Here is a 20,718-nt window from a genome sequence, read left to right as displayed (position 1 = left end):
TCTACAGAGGATTGAGGGCACACCTGACTGTTACTACATTTCTACACAGGATTGGGTGGGCACACTTGACTGTTTCCACATTTCTACACATGATTGGGGGGCACACCTTACTGTTTCTACATGTCTACATAGGATGGGGGAGGGGCACACCTGGCAGTTGCACACATTTGATATGACTGTACTGGTATGTGAGGTACTCCATTTCATTCTGTATTCTAGCCTATCATACTGACTAGAGGCTTATCAGTATACTACAGGTCTTAGCTTTGGTTGCCCTACATATTAGTGTCTGACTTCCTACCCTTTAGAAATAACACCCCACTGCCTGACCTGATGTAGTCTGTCTGTGTAGTTCTGGGGGGGGTGGGTAACCACAGACATCATTCAAAGGCCATAGCACAGGCTCTGTTTGTGTTTCCTTACACCTGTCCTGCTGGCTGAGATTGTTGTTGGGTATGTGAACCTCCCTGACTGGCATATGTGCGTCATACGGACACACATGTTGCCCAGCACATTTCCTGCAGTGGGTTTTGTCACTCTGTGTAGTACTGGCTACTATGGTGACTCCAGTATGTGTTACAGATGTCATGGTGCCACTATGGGTGTCTGCTATCTTCTGCCATAACATTCAGCTACCCAATTCCCTTGCATGCTCACATCCATACTGTAAATACAGATAACGAGACATTCTGCTCCATTTGGCAATTGGTAGGTTAAATGACTTACCTTGTCTGTGTGCCAGTATTGAGGATGGTGCTAAAGGGCTGCCTATGTTGGATGCACCTAGTACACTCCCTATACATGGTTGAGCACAGGTAGTGTCATGTTTGGCATCCCTTTTACTGTATGGTGAGTCAGAGAGAGGTGTCATTGACTGTGTCCCTACTGTGTCAGTGTATGTGCTCTGCATTGCCTCTTTGCCAAGGCCAGGGCATACTGAACATGCCTAGATCTGCCTACTGGGTCAGGCTCAGGCTGTTCCTCCTCCGAGTCACTCTGTGTCTGTGCAGGCCTTGGCATTGGTGGGGGGCTGTGTGGCCCTGCCCCATGCTGTTCATGCTGCAGCTGTTTCCGCAGAATCATATTGTGTAGGATGACACATACCATAACAATTTGAGTACATATAGCTGGTGAGTACTGCCAGGCTCCATTGGATGGGTCCAGGCACTGGAACCATGACATGAGCATCCCAAACACATGCTCTATTATAAGTCTGGTCTGTGCATGTGCCTCATTACAGCGTTCTTGTTCAGGTGTGTGTGCATTTCTGATGGGTGTCATCAGCCACGGCACCAGTGTGTAACCAGCATCCCCCACTAGGTGACCATAGGGGATATCCCCATTGGCAAATCTCTGGTACAGCTGCATCAGATGCCAGATGTGGGAATCGTGATAGCTTCCAGGGCAGCAGTACACACATATTCATTATAATGCCCTGGACATCGCATATGACCTGGCAGTTGATGGAAGAGAGGCCCCTGCGGTTGATGTAGGCCCTACTCTGATCACTGGGTAGAGCTTTGATGCATATGTGAATGCAGTCTATAGCACCCACTATCTCAGGGTATTCTGCTATTTGGTGGAATGGATGCATATTGCTGGCGAACACCTCACGGGTGTTGAGGAAATATATGTGCTCACTGGCATGTGCTGACATGGCATCCAGGAACTGGTGGAATGCTCTTGATACTGATGCCTGTGAGATCCCCATGATATTCCAAGTTGAGCTTTGGGAGGTACCTATGGCTAGTATTCCTAGGCCTACACATACTTTGGTATCCACTGGGATGGGTTTCCCTCGGTCATTTCAGTGTGTCAGGCATGGTTGGCACACCTCAACAATTTGCTGTAGGAGGTCCAGGTCCACCCTATAGCGCTCCACTATCTCCGATCATGTAGCCCCTGGTAGGTTACCCTGGGTCTGTACACTCTTCTCCGTCTCCTCACTGTGGGTTGATCAGCAGCATTCACATCCTCACCACCCTCAGCCTCTTGCACATGTTGTTGTATGATGCCTGCTGCAGCCTCTATCATTTTATAGTTTTGTTTGTTAAAATTTCCCCGCTTGTATACACCAGTGGTGTAGAGTATGGGAAACACTAGAGGGGAAAGTGTTTGCATAGTTTATAGTAGTGTTCTGGGCTGGGCTGCTGCCTGTGTAATTGGCTGATTCTGATACATTTCACCTGCCAGCTATGCTAGTTCTCCTTGATTAACTTCCTACTACTGTTTTCCCTTCCCATTGCCTTCCTGTTTAAGCCCTGGGGCACGCCGCACAAACACAGTGCCCAAATGTGCACAGAGCTGCTCTTTCTTGTTTTACCCTTTTTTTCTTTAAAACCTGGTGCACGGTGCACACACTGGCATAGGCAATGTAAAGAGTGCTAGGCAGACTCAGGCACACCCCCTTGCCTAACTGTGCTAAGCTAGGAGCAAACCTGAGCCACAGGGCTCCAATCCGCTTACACTATGCCTGACACACACCCCTATGATATCAGCTAACTCCTAGGCTTGCACCAAGCTATCCCTGCTCTTACACTGTTAGGAGCTGACTAGCATGCTGGGGAAATCTGGGATTCACTATCATTCCCCTCATTTACATAGGATTGCCTGCTAATGCATAGTTACATGTCTCACACTGAGCCTCCCCCCTAGCAACAACTACTCACTGGCCATGTTGTCTTCTGCCTGCATTTGTCTTTAATGGCAGAATAGTGATTTTAGTTAGAATGCTTATTTTAGGTTTATTTTCTTATTTTCCCCCGATCCTGTTTGCTCGCCGCTGCCCTACGCTTAAACATCCGAGATCGGCTAAAAAAAATAAAAGTTGATTTTTTTTTTTATTTTCTAAACAGTTTTCAATGCCAATGGCCTTATACTTGGCCATTGGCATGCTTTCTGAATGATATGCACCTTTTATTTGGAGCTGTCATGGCTCCGTTTTGGAATTTGCAGAAATGTACTCGGTTACTAACCTAATACATTTCTGCAGATTACACTAGTCCTGCACGGCCGGTTTCCAGCTTCCTGGATCTCAAATTCACCTCATTTGCATGGATTTCTCCTGCAAGTGGGGTAATTTGCATACAGGGGCTGAGTCCATAGCAGGACTAGTGCGGGAGTGCTCACGCATGCCCCTACAGGCTATTCCTGGATCACACAGCAGGCATATTGCCTGCTAGAGCTCCTGCACTAATTCTGCACACCATACAAGGCTTGCAGAATCTGGGGGACACTTTAGTACAGAGTGTAAGAGATGTATCTACACCAAGAATCTAGACTCCATGATCTCTCTCACTCAAAATAGTAACACGAAGAAGGTTGTCAACTCACTCACCACTACATATTCTCATAGTACCACTACTTATACACATATCACTACTCATACATATAGTACGTATTAAACATGTTAATCCACATATGCAGAGGTTCTCTCAAAAAGCTTACTGAAACACCAGAGACCTTCAAAACACAAGACTGCTACAACTAACACAGTCCCCACAGCACCCATGACATATAACTACACCAGTGTCTCACCCACTAAGTCAATAAGGTGGCGTAACATTCAAAAAACAAATTTTCTTGTCATTGGAGACTCAATAGTGAAGCACACAGATGTCCCACTCACCATGTTGGACAACGAGAAAGTCACAGTCAGCTGTCTGGTGCTATGATACATCAGATCATGCATACACTCAGGTCTCTCAGCAACAAGTACTTTTATGACTCTCTCATAGTTCATGTTGGTATGAATAACCTGAGATGTACCTCACTGGACTATATGAAGAGAGACATTGTTGAGCGCTCTGAGTATATGTCCCAGGTAGGTATGGCCCTAACCTTGAGCAGCATACCATCCTCACTTAGAATGATGCCACAGTATAAATAAAAATGATTGATTTCAATAACTGTCTCAGTTTTTGTTGTCATTCAAAGGGGATCCAGTTCCGGTCACCCTGGGAAGCCATGTTCATCAAACCTTGCTGCCTTGTCAGAGACAGTGTGCACCTGGTAACTCTGGAATTTCGGCTACTGGCAAAGGCTCCTGCCTCCCCCATAGTCTGTTTTTAGGCAAGGTCTTGTAAACAACATTACTGACATGAAATTAACCAGTCAGAACAAAATAAGGGTCATACTGCTAAATGATAGGAGCTTAAACCAAAAACTGCATTCCCTGAAAGCACTTCTATCATTAGAAGATGCAGATGTCTGTGCAAGCACAGAAACCTGGTTTAAGGCCTCAGAGAGTACCACCATTCTTGCAAGGCTACAATGCCTTCCACACCTTTAGACTGCAAAATGAACCTGTGAAAACCAAAGAAGGTGATGTTTCAATCTATAATGGAGATAAAGTCATCTCCTATCTAGTTAGATTGGAGTTACTCCAGGTTACAGTCAGTAAGACCCCATTCAAGTCATAGCTAGTTATAGATCCCCATCCATGGCTCAAAATGCCCACAAAGTCTACTTGACAAAACTGGAGACAATCCAGATTTTGCCGAACACACTAGTTATGGGAGATTTAAATTATCTCACCATCAACTGGGAAACCTATGCTAGCCCTAACTCATTAGCACAAAAGTTCCTTGACTTTGTAAATTCAAGTGCCCTGAAACAAAATGTCCATATCCCAACGAGGGGAACAAATATTCTGGATCTGGTCCTCACCAACATTCCAAACAGATGCACTGCCACAACTGTCGGACCTTCATTAGTTAAAAATGACCACAAATCAGTCACCTTTGAGCTGGCACTAACACCAGAACTTACAAAGGGTAGAATCAGACTAAAACATTCACCAAGGCAAAGTATACCCTCGTAGATGAAGGCATAAATGCATTCCAAGATGCACCCCAAGTTGGAAGTGGTAACTACACTGAAGCTTACACCAAAGCCCTGTACAATCACTTGCATATGTGTATAAACTTGGCCGTACCAGAAATAATCAAAGCCAGAACCTCAAGTAAAAACAAGCTACCATGGCGGGCATCCAGCATCAACAAACTTTGCAATAAATGCAGAAAGTTGCTGTCCAAAAATACAAAGGCAAGGCTCCAGCAATGGAAAAGCACCCTCCTCAGCTTCAACAGACAAATAAGACAACTTGCCAAATCCTCCAAGGGCTCTTTAAGTAAAACTTAGCAAGTACAGCCAAGGATAACCATAAGGCCTTTTACAGCTATGTACATAACCTAAAGTGTAGGACCTAAGCATGTTAAAAACTAGTGATCAATGGTATCACACACACTGAGCCCACAGATATAGCAAACCTGCTAGTGGATAGGACTGGTGAAAATTTCACTGCCTTATCCCCTCCTAACTTACAACAAACCTTCCCCAAAACATCCCCGCCACCTTATATATCTGAAGAGAAGATCCTCAAAGCCTTGTCCAAGGCAAGAAACATAGCCTCTATGGGATCAGACGACATCCCAGGTTGTCTTCTAAACAGGTTAAAACATGAACTAGCATCACCACTAAATACCCTTTTCAATCATAGCCTAGCACAGGCTTTGTTTCTGCAGAATGGAGAATAACTGCAGTTATTTCCCTCCACAAAGGTGGCCTAGCAACAGACCCAGGGAATTACAGACCCATAAGCCTGACCAGTCTCATCTGCAAGGCCATGGAATGTATCATTATGGACCTCATAAATAAAGACATAGGTGATCTCCAAACCTTGGATGCTACCCAATTCGGCTTTGTGAAGGGCAGATCCTGCCTGTTAAATGTAATGAATTCCTTTGAAAATGTGACCAAAGCCATCACCAAGGGCAAACCTGTGGACACAGCATACCTCAACCTGGCAAAGACTTTCAACACAATCTCACATTAAGGCATTACTGATAAACTTAGCAAATTGAATGTACACCCCTTTGTTGTAAGATGGGTTACCAACTGGTTCACAAACCAGGCACACACTATCAAAGTGGGTGACTCCACATCAACCAGCAGACCTGTTACCAGTGAGATGCCACAGGTGTCAGTGCTGGCCCCCCTACTGTTTGGTATAGACTTCTCAGAAGTTCAGGTCAAAATTAAGGGGTTATGGCTGGCCAAGTTTGCAGATGACTGCAAACTAGGTGCAATCACTGAATCCCCAGATGATGTCAGTGTACTCCAGGAAGGTCTCACGCAGACCAATGACTGGTGTATTAGTCACATCTCTAACTGAATACAAAGAAATGTATCATCATTCCCTTCAGCACAAACAGTGCCCCCTCACACTATCGGATCAACAACAATACCCTAAGTACCCATGAAGTGGTACGGGACCTGGGATCACATGTTGACTGTGAACTTAACTTTGACCACCATGTGTCTATTCTATTGTAATAAGTAAAGCTTTCTATGTGGCACACTTAATTAGTAAAGGCATTGTCTCAAGAGCAAAATAAGTTATAACCCACTTATACTGTGCACTAATCCAGCCCATAATTGAGTATAAAGCATTGTTTGGCATGTACCATACTAAGGACCTACAACAATTAGAGAGACATCAGAGGTATCTAACAAAGAAGGTCAAGGACCACCAGCATGTGGCTTATACAGACCAACTAAAGTTCCTGTCACTATAGTCCGTATCATATAGACTTCGTAGGGCATATTTATGCCTGGTCTACACAGCAATCCAAGTCCCAAACATAATGAACTTGCTGCATATCTGTAAATCAAATGGGACTAGGGCTATCCATTCCAGGTACCTAAATATGGCCTGTAACATAAATAGGACATGCTGGAGGGACAGAGTTATCTCCAAGAGACTGCTACTTCTTTGGAAAAGGTTACCAATTCATGTGAAACCGAGCTATGACACTGTTCCAAGAGGAACCTGGAAGAGTGGATAGGGCACCGTAAATTCTTACCAGGGATAGAGCTCACAACCCTTCTGGATATGGGGAGTCATCATTAAATGCAATTTTGGGTATTGACTAGCATTTCTATAGTATCACATTGGGATGAAACAGCTAGGCTTAAAATGACCTCCGGGGAAATACCCTAGTAATCTCCTGTGATTCTATAAACGTCCATCTGAGAGGATCTGAATTTGTTATTCAAAATTCTAGTTGTTGATAATCTATCTCATTCGGTATTCATAAGGAAACTATTCACCTTAAACTTGGATCCATATGTATTACGATGGATAGACAACTGGTTGAAAAACAGAACCCACATAGTTTGTTTGTCAAGAGTCTTTTGAATCAGTCCTGTCCTGTATGAAATTTAGTTCTTTAAACACAAACCAGATAACTAGAACCTCTGGTTAACCAAACTAAAATGTGTAGTGTTGTTTCATTTGGAAAACAACAAATGCCCACAACATATAATACAGATAACATGCCCTTACTAAAACAAAAGCTACTCGGAGACCTGGGAAGTTGGGTTGATTGTTTTCACTTCTTTGATTATCGTGTGACAACTGTATACAGAAAGTCCATCAACATAGCATGACTAATATCCAATTATATTCTATCTAGATGAAAAGATGCAAATGTACAATTAAGTTCAGCACTGATCAGAAACAATACAAAGCTCCCTTTGGGATGTAATTCATTTCACATATCGACAAACACATAAAACCCTAGATGCCGCTAATCATAAATATCTCTGGACTTAAAAACCTTAATTACTAGGAGAGACTGAAGGCCCATTCCCTACAGTCTGTGTCTTACAGACTCCTGAGGGGTGATATGTGCTTTATTTACCAAGCCACTGTAGATCCCATTATCACTGACCTCATACCTCAGTATTTCAAACTGCACAACAAACCCTAAAACCAGAGAACTGAACTTTCAGCAACAGATTAAAAGAATGCAATGGAGAGACAAATTCATCAGCCAGTGCTTCTCCCTTCTTTGGGATAAATTGCCTTTGTAGGTTAAGCAATGCAGTTTAGTATATCTTACTTTAAACTAAACCTGGGTGACTGGATGGCCACTCTGAATTTTACTCCATGACTAACTGACCTCTCCATCTTTGAGAAAGGAGGTAAAGCTTGAGGATGGGTATTCACAAGGTGTCTATTATCACTAAACTAAAATAACCTTGGCCTTAAGCTCAAAGCCAAAAAATGTGTCATCATCCCCTTTGGGATAAACCCGGTTCCCATGAATTGCCACATCGATGGCAGTCCACTGAACACAGAAGTCATTATAAGAGATCTGGGAACACAGGTTGACAGCAACCTCTCTTTTGACCACCACATTGCCACTGTGGTCAGAAAGTCCTTCTATTTGGCACATCTCATTACTAAGGGTTTTGTATCCAGGAAGAAAGAGGTCATTGTCTCCCTCTATTCTTCCCTCATTAGGCCAGTCATTTAATACAATGTCCCATTTGGCATGTACCTGACTAGACACCTGCAACAACTGGAGAGGCCACAAAAGTGCCTCACAAAGAGGATCCTAGGCCTTAAACACTTGTCCTATATGGACAGACTCAAAAAACTCCAACTACTCTCTGTCTCATATCGCCTACTTAGAGGTGATCTCTGCTTGACTTACAAAGCCATGTCGGACCCAGCTCTGTTAGAAATGCTACATCTAAAGAAATTCCAAACCCTCCACACCATACGCTCCAGAGACCTCAACCTCATTACCACAATCAACAGAACATGCTGGAGGGACAGGTTCATAACCCAGAGACTGCCAATGCTATGGAATAGACTTCCTATACATGTCAAACAGAGCACCTCACTGACCTTCTTCAAGAGAAATCTTGACAAGTGGATGGGAAATAGAAAATTCACCCTGGGGATCACTCCAGTGGCTCTACTTGACAGGGGCACTGACAACTAAGGTCGGGTGGCACGATGCCAGGGTAATACTATGGGCTAGGCTTGTAAAGGCTTCAGGGCCATTAGCCTAGTACGCACCTATGAACCTATGAACTCTTGTGAATCCCATGAATCAAGAGATGACGACACCAATAAGAAATGGTGTTCAAAGGAAATGCTCTTTATCAAGTAAGAAGCAGAATATTTTGTATTAAATCAACTCTGACCAAAGATTTCTGTAAAGCAGAGTAAAATGGAAAAACATGACTGCTTGTATAAAGACACTTATGCAAATAAATGATATCATAGTATAATTTTATGGTCAGATTATTTCAGTTTTCTTGAGACTTTAAACATTTTGCAACACTCAAGCTGTCAATTGATGAGTTAACAATGACATGCTAGTCATTTTGATCTATCCAGTGTTTCTTCCTTTGGCAATATGAAACTAAATGCATCCCACAAGTGTAGTAAAGGTTAAAGGTTAAAATTTAGGCAGGGATATATCAAAGCAGTGTCTCTAATTACTAAGTAGAAAAATACATTCCGAATCTGCCCTGATATATAATACGAATTCATATTATTGTTCATCAAAAAATCCATACTAACACTCACCCTAGAAACATATGCAGTTGCAATGCTCTTTCCATCTTCTTTTAAACATTAGCCCGTTGCTGTTTCAACATATTTGCTTTTGAGTGCATATGATCTGATACATAGTTTTATAAAAATAAATCACAAAACTGCTTTCAGTTCGTAGAATTTTGCAAAAGCTTTTATTTGTGTTTTGACAAGCCCTTAGGAGAATAAAGAAAAAATAGTAATTTTTATGATTGACTTACATTATATTTGTAACAATGGATTTTATAAGAAAAAAGTTTACAAAGAATATTACATCCCTTCTCATGTAACTAAACTACTGGAAAAAAGTGAGCTACAAAAATGAAGGGAAACAATTTCCTTCCTGTCACCACAGGCCTAACTAAACAAACTGCAACTTGGGAAAGAATCTAATTTAATTCAAAACATTACTACAAACTGTAAACTAACTATATACCTCATAATAATGTATAGCACCACTTTTCAAAAGGTATATCTTGGGATTCTACAACTCCGTTTGTCATAATATGGTAAAACTTCCACTATTAGTATGAACCATACTGAATGCAGAATGCAAAGAAAACACTGACTGAAATAATAAACCAATAAGTAAAAATGACATTTAATGTGTAGTAAAACATGTTAATGTGGGCTGCCAAAAAATAAATGTCTGTAATCATTAAAATACTTCATTTTCAAAGATCAAAAGGCATTCAAAGAGGATTTATCAGAAAGAAAAATCAGGAAGTGAAATGCTTCCAATGTTAAATAGCACGGAATTTCTGCTACATGGTATTTTGAAATCTAATAAATGTTTACATAATTTAAGAAACAAAGCAAATTATACAATAACCAAATAATTGTTTAACATGAATAAAAAAACTCACGTCAAAGATATACATATAAATGTCCACCTATAAAGTTATTTACATAGGTTAAATACGTGCTTAAAGGATCTTTGGTAAATATTATAAAACTATAAACAAAGATTAAACTATTAACTATATTTTTAAATCTTTGAACAAAACTGCAGTGCTTTAATATCTTTTTCTTATAATGCTGTCTATTTCAAGACATTTCCCGGATTCTGCAAGCCTTGCATGACATGCAGGATTAGTGCAGGAGCTCTAGCAGCCAATATGTCTGCCGTGCGATCCAGGAATAACCTGCAGGGGCGTGCACAAGTGCTCCTGCACTAGTCCTGCACAGACTAAGCCCTTGTATGCAAATCACCCCATTTGCAGGAGAAATCCATGCAAATTAGGTGAATTTGTGATACAGGAAGCTTGAAACTGGACGTGCAGGACTAGTGTAATCTGTAGGAAAGTACTTGGTTAGTAACCAAGTACATTTCTGCAAAATCCAAAATGGAGCCATGACAGCTCCAAATAAAGGCTGCATATCAGTCAGGAAGCATGCCAATGGCCAAGTATAAGGCCACTGGCATGGAACACAGTTGCAAAAACAAGAAAATCAACTTTTATTTTTTTTTTTTAGCCGATCTCAGCTGTTTAAGCGTAGAGCAGTGGAGCGCAAACGGGATCGGGCGAAAACTAAGCAAAAAAAACCTAAAATAAGCATTCTAACCAAAAATCACTATTTATTTTTATTTATTTATTTTTTTATTTTATTTTACATTTGTTGACCGGGCTTGTCTAACATGTCCATTTTCAGTAGAGGCCCGGGGAGAAAAGCTCCACTACAGATAATAGTAAACATCAGGTACAGTATAGGTTCATAGGTTCATAGGTTGGTACTAGGCTATCAGCCCTAAGGCCTATACAAGCCTAGCCATAACAATTCCCTGGCTATTTCTTCCCATACTATTTACTTCCCTGGACCCCTGTCTAGCAGGGCGACTGACGTGATCCCCGGGGTGAATTTCCTTTCTCCCATCCAATCGTCAAGGTTCCTTTTGAAGAGGGCCAAAGAGGCAATCTGCTTGACATGTATGGGCAATCTATTCCAGAGTCTGGGGAGTCTCTGGGTCAGGAACCTATCCCTCCAATGTTTTGTTTATTGTGATGACAAGGTTTAGATCCCTGGAGCGGGTGACTCTGAGGGATTGGGATTTCTTTAAGTGTAGCATGTCCAACAACTCTGGGTTTGATGTGGCCTTGTATGTTAAGCAGAGATTGCCTCTGAGTAGACGATATGCGACAGAGTATAGCTGGAGGTTTTTAAGGTGGTCAGCGTAGGGCATCTACTTTAGGCCTGTGATTCTTTTAGTGAGGTATTTTTACGGCCTTTCCAGTTGTTGCAGATGTCTTGAGAGGTACATACCAAATGGGGCATTGTATTCTATAATGGGTCTAATGAGGGATGAGTACAGTGGGACAATGACCTCCTTTTTTCTGGATGAAAAGCCCTTAGTGATGAGGTGTGCCACATAGAAGGATTTCCTGATTGTTGTGGCGATGTGGTTATCGAAGGTGAGACCACTGTCCACCTGTGTCCCTAAGTCTCTTATCACACTTTCAGTGTTTAGTGTACTGCCGCCTATATGGTAATTCACGGGTACATGTTTTTTCACAAAGGGGATAACTATACATTTCTTGGCATTGGGATTGAGCCCATGGCTCTGGCACCAAGCATCTGTTTCTGTAAGGCCCTTTTGTAGAGTATCCACATCATTTGGGGATTCAATAATGGCTCCCAGTTTGCAGTCATTTGCGAACTTTGTTAGCCAGAGTCCCTTAGTGTTGGCCTGTACTTCTGAGAAGTAGATGCCAAATAAGAGTGGTCCCAGGACTGAACCCTGAGGTACTCCACTTGTCACTTGTCTGGAGCTGGATTTGGAGTTGGCTACTTTTACAGTGTGGGCTCTATCAGAAAACCAATTAGCAACCCATTGGGTGACGTAGGGATTAAAGCCCAGCTTAGTAAGTTTATCTATGATTCCAGCATGGGGGGTGGTGTCAAAGGCCTTGGCAAGGTCTAGATAGGCTGTGTGAACCACCTCACCCTTGTCCATGGCTCTGGAGACTGATTCGAAGAAGTCAATCAGGTTCAGGAGACAAGCTCGGCCCTTCACGAACCCAAACTGGGCGGGGTCCAGTGTTTGAAGGTTGCCAATGTCTTTGTTTATAAGTTCCATGACAATACACTCCATGGCCTTGCAGATAAGGCTCGTCAGACTGATGGGACAGTAGTTTCCGGGATCCAAGGTGGATCTCACCTAGTAGAGGGGGATAACTGTAGCTCTGCGCCACTCAGTGGTCTATAAACCTGAGGTGAGGCTATGATTAAACATGACACTTAGGTGAGGTGCCAGTTCATATTGTAGTTCATGTAGTACACAGCCCAGGATGTCATCTGGTCCCATGGATGATGTATTCTTAGCTTTGGAGAGTGCATTTTTTACCTGTGTGGCCATTATTACTGGAATTTGGCAATCTTCCGGTATTGAGATGGGCCATTTAGGGGGTGAGAGGGGGGCGAAGTTGGCACTGAATCGATCTGCCAGGATATTGGCATTATCCTTGGATCAGTATATTTAATGCCATTCTGTTTTAGCTCAGAGCAGATCTGAGCATTGCCATTTAGATTCTTGACATAGTTATAGAATGCCTTGTGGTTGTCTTTGGAATCTTTGGCAATTTTATTTTCGTAACTAGCTTTGGAGGATTTTATGAGGGATCTTAGTTTCTTACTGAGGCTGGTAAGGGAGTTTTTTGCATCCTGGGATTTTCCTCTTTTTTTCAACAGTTTCTTCCTTTTGTTGTAAAGTTTGTTTATGGCAGGGGACCACCAGATTGGCTTCCTTTTTTTGGATGAGAGAATCTTGGTTCTATTTGGGATGGCACGATTCATGCATGAGTGGATGTGTTCGTACAGTGTCTTAGTGTAGGATTCAGCAGTTGAACTTTCAGTTCTCGTCTGCATGGGTGTCATGAAGTTTGTCACTTCTGACTTGAGTAGCATGAAGTTGGCTTTGGAGAAGATTTTTATGGAGGTTTCATTACTGGGGGGTGGGGGTGGGATGTGGATGTTAAGGGTGATTAGCTTATGGTCAGACCTGACTAACGAGTGGGTGACCATAGGTGTGGAGCATCAATTTCCCATGTTGGTAATGACCAGGTCTAGGATATTGGAGCCCCTGGTGGGACTATGGATTAGTTGATCCAGGGCACTGGAATTTATGAATTCCAAGAACCGTTGGGCAAAGGTGTTGGTACACGAGTAGTTTTCCCAGTTAATGGCAGGGTAGTTTTTAAGACAAGAATGCAAGCTTTAACATAGTAGCTTAGTAATCATATAATTGACATTTGTTTAAAAGGAAATAGAGACCAGTATTAATAAGGTAGAGACATGTCGCTACTATTTTGCCATTATACTTAATGGCAGGCAGAAGACAACATGGCTAGTGAATAGTGGTTGCTAAGGGGGTGGCTCAGTGTGGGACCTGTAACTATGCATCAGCAGGCAATCCTGTGCAAATGAGGGGAATGATACTGAATCCCATATTTCCCCTGCATGCTAGTCAGCACCCAATAGTGTAAGAGCAGGAATAGCTTAGTGCAAGCCTAGGAGTTAGCTGACATCATAGGGGGGTGTCAGGCATACTGTAAGCTTATTGGAGCCCTGTGGCTAGGGTTTGCCCTTAGCTTAGCAGACCTAAGCAAGGGGGTATGTCTGAGACTGCCTAGCACTCTTTACATTGCCTAAGCAGGTGTGCGCAGCGCACAACAGGTTTTAAAGGAAAAAAAAAAGGAAACCAGGAAATATCAGCTCTGTGCACATTTGAGCACCGTGTTTGTGCGGCGCATCCCCGGGCTTAAACAGGAAGCAATGGGAAGGGAAAACATCAGTAGGAAGGTAATCTAGGAGAACTTGCATAGCTGGAAGGTGAAATGCATCAGAATCAGCCAGTTACACAGGCAGCAGACCAGCCCAGCCCAGAACACTACTATAAACTATGCAATCACCTTTCCCTCTGGTTTTTCCCACATACTCTACACCACCAGTGTATACAAGTGGGGAACTTTTAACAAACAAATACAACAAAATGATAGGGGCTGCAGCAGCTATCAGACATGAACATGTGGAAGAGGCTGAGGGTGGTGAGGATGAGAATGCTGTCAACCAATCAACAGTGAGGAGATGGAGAATGGTGTACAGACCCAGGGTAACCTACCAGGGCCTACATGAGCTGGAGATAGTGGAGCCCTATAGGGTGGACAGGGACCTCCTACAGCAAATTGTTGAGCTGTGCCGACCACTCCTGACAGAGAGAACAAACAGAGGGGAACCCATCCCGGTGGATACCAATGTATGTGCAGGCCTAGGAATAATAGCCACAGCTACCTCCCAAAGCCCAACTTGGGATATCATGGGGATCTCACAGGCATCAGCATCCAGGGTATTCCACCAATTCCTGGATGCCATGTCAGTACATGCTGGTGCGCACGCATATTTCCTCAACACCGGTGAGGTGCTGGCCAGCAATATGCTTCTCTTCCACCAAAAAGCAGAATACCCTGAGGTGGTGGGTGCTATAGACTGCATGCACATATGCATCAAATGACCATCCGGTGAGCGGGGTAGGGTCTACATCAACTGCAAGTGCTTCCCCTCCATCAACTGCCAAGTCTTGTGTGATGTCCAGGGCATTATAATGAATGTGTCTGCTGGCTGCTCTGGAAGCTACCACGATTCCCACATCTGGCATCTGACACAGCTGTACCAAGGATTTGCCAATGGGGGCATCCCTTATGGTTACTTACTGGGGGATGCTGGTTATGCACTGGAGCCATGGCTGATGACACCCATCAAAAATGCTCACACACCAGAACAAGAACTCCTTAATGTGGCACATGCACAGACCAGAATCATAAAAGAGTGTGTATTTGGGATGCTTATGTCATGGTTCCAGTGCCTGGACACATCTGGTAGAGCCTTGCAGTACTCACCAGCTACATGTACCCAAATTGTTATCGTATGTGCCATGCTACACAATATGATCCTTTGGAAACAGCTGCAGCAGGAACAGCATGGGACAGGGCCACACAGCCCCCCCCCACCAATGCCAAGGCCTGCACAGGCAGAGAGTAACTCAGAGGAGGAACAATCTGAGCCTGCCCCAGTAGGCAGATACAGGCATGCCCAGTATGTCCTGGCCTTGGCAAAGAGGCAATGCATAGCACATACACTGACACAGTAGGGACCCAGGGAATGACACCTATCTCTGATACACACAAACAATAAAAGGGATGCCAAACATGACACTACCTGTGCTCAATCATTTATAGTTAGTGTACTATGTGCATCCGACACAGGCAGCCCCCACCACCATCCACAATACTGGTGCACCCAGAAGGTAAGTCTCTCTCCTTACCAATTGCTGATTGGAGTAGTATGTGTTGTTATATGTATCTATGGTATGGATGTGAGTATGCAAGGGAATTGGGTGGCTGAATGGGATGCCAGCAGATAGACACCTATAGTGGCAGCATGAGATCTGTAACAAATACTGTTGTCACCATAGTAGCTGGTACTACACATGGTGACAAACCCCCCTGCAGGAAATGTGCTGGCCACATGTGTGTCCATATGACACACACATGCCAGTCAGGGAGGTTCACATACCCAACAACAGTCTCAGCCAGCAGGACAGGTGTAGACAAACACAAACAAAGGCTGTGCCAAGGCCTCCGAATGATGCCGATGAGTAACCCCCCCCCCAGGCCTACACAGACAGACTACATCGGGTCTGGCAATTGGATGTTAGTTCTGAAGGGTCGGAAGTCAGAAACTGATATGTAGGTCAATCAAACCTAAGACCTGCAGTACACTGCTATGCCTCTAGTCAGCATGATAGGTTATAAAACAGAATGAAATAGAGTACCTGACATACCAGTACAGTCATAGCAAATGCGTACAAGTGTCAGGTCTGCCCTGCCCCAATCCTGTGTATCAATGTAGAAACAGTCAGGTGTGCCCCTTCATATCCTATGTAGACATGTAGTAATAGTCAGATGTGCCCCCATTCCTATGTAGACATGTAGTAACAGTCAGTTGTGCCCCCCAGTCCTGTGTAACAATGTAATAACAGTCAGGTGAGCCCCCCATAGCCTATGTACACATGTAGTAACAGTCAGGTGTGCCCCCCATCCTATGTAGAAATGTAGTAACAGTCAGTTGTTCCCCTCCCATTCTATGTAGATATGTAGTAACAGTCAGGTGTGCTCCCCAATCCTGTGTAGCAATGTAGAAACAGTCAGGTATGCCCCCCATAGCCTATATAGATATGTAGTAACAGTCAGGTGTGCCCCCCTAATCCTATATGGAAATGTAGTAACTGTTAGGTGTGCCCCCCAATCCTATGTAGACATGTAGTAACAGTCAGGTGTGCCCCCCCAATCCTGTGTAGCAATGTAGAAACAGTCAGGTGCCCCCCCATATCCTATGTAGACAGTAGTAACAGTCAGGTGTGCCCCCCCAATCCTATGTAGAAATGTAGTAACAGTCAGGTGTGCCCCCCATCCTATATAGAAATGTAGTAACAGTCAGGTGTGCCCCCCAATCCTACGTAGAAATGTAGTAACATGTATGTGTAGGTATAATACCAGTGGAGCACAGATTCCCAGAGGTGGCCAAGGTAGCAAGATAGATTGTAGCATTTGTACAATATGCATGTATGTATGTGTTAGGCTGGTGTGTGTTTCATATTGTGTGAGAGTGGTCAGTATGTATGCATGTTGAAGTATGACCTTGTTACCATTGCCCACTACTGCTGATGACAGGGCCACGTCCTCACAACTGCAGTGCCAAAGACAATTCCCACCAATATAACACAAGCTAGCAGTAAGCCATTGTAAATGTATGATGTTAATATGTGTCACCATCTGAAAGACTGACATGGCATGGCTGTAGGGCTAGATATACAAGCAGTACACAAGGGAAAGTACCCCAAACATATATAATGTGTAACTGTGAAATGGACACACCCTTGGAATTGTACATACAGGTATGCATCACATTATCTGGGCCTGTAGTAGAGAATACCGGTGTCGTCTGCCCGAACACTTGCAGATCACAAAGCTGATAGGACTGATGTATTGGGAAACAGCTGATGTACATGCACATGCCAGCATGACTGGAATGCCCCATGCATATCTGTGTGTCAGATGCGAGTAGCGTCCACAGAACACATACATCCAGCTCACCCAAACACCACCCACAGGTACCTCTCTGGTCGTATCCCTGGTGTTGGGAATGGGTACAATATGACTCCCACCTGTATATGGCAATAGTGAAAGAATGCAGCATGCAGTGCAGGTGTCCCATGCAGCTGTGTCCCTAGTTGTAGGTAGCACCCTGCCAGCATCCACACCACCTGATCAATACTGACAGAAAGTATTGGTATGAACACGTAGCACACCTACCATGTCACCCCAGGGGAATATACTGTATGGTGGTCTGGGACTGTAGGACTGACAGAATGCAATGGCTTACCACAACTGGCCTGCATCACCACCAAATGGCCTACAGGCCTCTGCCAAAGGCCTGTGTCTCACACTTACTGCCAATGCATGTTATGTCATGGACACCCAAATAACAGCATAACACACTCCACATAAGCCATATGCAAGGCCATGTGGGCAAACCACAGTAACATGTCCACCATGTCCCACTGCATGAACTGTGGACCAACATCAAAACACAGCTGTGATGAGGTGATAACCTTAGGGAAAATATCAGAAAAGGTATGCATAATGTATGGAAGAGGATAGAATAATAGAAGGGGGGTGGGATCATGGGCAGCATGGAATGTGCAAGGTCCAACACATAGCCATGTGCACACATTATCCCTGGCTGCAAACACATAACTGGGTGGCTACAAACCTGCCCGTACATCACAATATCGGTAATGTCCTGACTTATGGCTCCTGCCTTTGAGTAACCTGTGTGAATCTGTACAGCTGTGAGGTATTGCCACAGCAAGATAAGGCCATACTGTCATGTCGATGGAAGTACAAGTATGGATCCTCTGCCAGCACTGTAGCAAGGTGCTGAACCAGATACACAGACCCAGCAGCAAGTGTCTGCAGCTCCCCCTCCAGAATGGCATAACTTTCCATGAATATGGAGGCATTTGCCCACAATACCAGACACAGCCACATTCACCCTTGTTCCCCAGGACATCACCATGAGCAAGAATGTCCATCTGACAGTACTTGAGGACATAAAATATCACAGTGTATAACAGTAGACTTGTCTGAATATCACTGCTAACACCAGTACCATGTAGCAGAAGCAGCACAGACACAATCACCTGCAGAACACACAATCCCTTACACAGTTTGACCCCATATTGCCAAATGATCTATGGATACCCTGCAGAAACAGTTTGCTACCTGTAGGTGTACAACACAAAGGTCTGCACTGTTGTACAACTACCTGGAAGGTCTGCACTGGAGTACAAACTACCTGGAATGGATTCACACATTCAATACAGAAGGGCATACTGGGCATGCTCACACACTTAGAGAAATGAAGGCAATGTCAGACAACAACATACTGAAAGGTCATACTGGGCATGCTCATACACAAACAATGAAGCCCATATCTGAAAACAACAGTGAACCATACATATTTGACAGTTGCAGATGCTAGTGCATACACTCCTCAGTATGCACCAGTCATGCTTTGCACACACATTGGATAGGAATACAGACATATATCTAAGGACAACACACTATAATATGCCACAAGTAGACATACAGAGATGTGTGGAAGAGAGTGACTGTGACAAAGAGCCATCCATTATGAGGCCTGTCCCACCCAGCACACAGCCAAATGGCTACAACCACATGATGTGCAAATGTCACTCACTGTAGAAATTAGCCACTGGTATCCATCAGCATTACAGAATATGTGGTGCAGGTTCTAGCTGTGCAATATGACTGCACAAGGCAGTAATCATCTAGCAGCTGTATACATGAACCTGTGGAATATAACCCTGCATGTGTCTGCATGTGGTGTGTTAACCTTTAGATGAATGGGCTATGGCTCATGCACACACACTGCCCTCCCCATAGCCCTGCTATGACAAGCCTGCTGATGTCATTCACTGTGAAATACATCTTTGGGAATGGTGTAGCCCAGTAATATCTGTGGTGCATCCTATAACTGCATAATGCTGTAGTGTGATAAACTAGTTAGGTAGGAGTTCTAATCCCAGACATGACAACTGTCTGTGTGTGTGTGTGTGTGTGTGTGTGTGTGTGTGTGTGTGTGTGTGTGTGTGTGTGTGTGTGTGTGTGTGTGTGTGTGTGTGTGTGTGTGTGTGTGTGTGTGTGTGTGTGTGTGTGTGTCTGTGTCTGTGTAGGGAACAATGCTTTTTAGACTAGTCACACTCACTACAATTCAAATGCTCTACTGTGGCAAGGCTACTGATGTTGTTCACTGTGAAATACACCTTTGGGGAAGGAGTACTCCAGTAGTCTCTGTGGTGTGTCCTATAACAGTGTAATGCCATTGTGTGATATAGTACATTGGTAAGGGTTCTACTACATAAGTAAATGTGCTCAACATAAGGTATATTGATAATGAGTGCATGTACATATAATACCTTCAGAATTATAGGGAATTTAAAGCGTTCATATGGAGCGGTGTAAACATATTGATTCATGTATTGGAACTGAGTCATTGAGAATGTATAATGAGACTATGTGATGGCAAGGTTTTAGTTGTTTAATGAATGTATTTTATATTTTTATAATTTTTATAATGTTAAATTTAATAGTTTAATGGTAAACAAGCAATTCTTCATACTATGTAAATAACACGTGAAGTTACGAACTGATATAAACTGAAGGAAGAGGCGGAGTAAAAATTTGTTTGAAAAGGTTTTGAACTGCCAAAAATGAAAAGCGCTTACTGTTTGTTGTTTAAAATTAACCAAAATTCATTGTAGTTGGTTTCACTTAACATTTTGAATAAATCTACCTTGTGGAAGCAGCACGGAGCAGTGTATATTTGAGTGCAGAGTTAAGCAATGAAAGGACTGCTTGTATCGTTTTCTCGCAGCTATCTTGGTTTCATAGTTGTAACGTTTTTTTTTTTTTGGTTTGTCTGTCATTTGTGTCAATGGCAGCAGAAAACGGTGAGAGTATACAAATACCAAGCTCACAGGATAGTGAACCTGGTAACTTAACTATATTAATTAGCTTCCTTTCTCAAAAAGTGGAAAACTTAATGGACAGAATGGACAAACTGAGTGGAGATGTAACTAGTAGCCCACTAAGGAAGGAGAACGCATATAATAATTTGTTAAGTCAACAAGGAACAAATTGTAACTCCCAGAGAGTTATTATGAATCCTGCTTTTCCCACTGT

Source organism: Protopterus annectens, chromosome 2.part1 (genome assembly GCF_019279795.1).
Source record: "Protopterus annectens isolate FY-2018-M chromosome 2.part1, PAN1.0, whole genome shotgun sequence".
Lineage (NCBI taxonomy): Eukaryota > Metazoa > Chordata > Ceratodontiformes > Protopteridae > Protopterus > Protopterus annectens.
Note: the sequence above shows the minus strand (reverse complement) of the source record.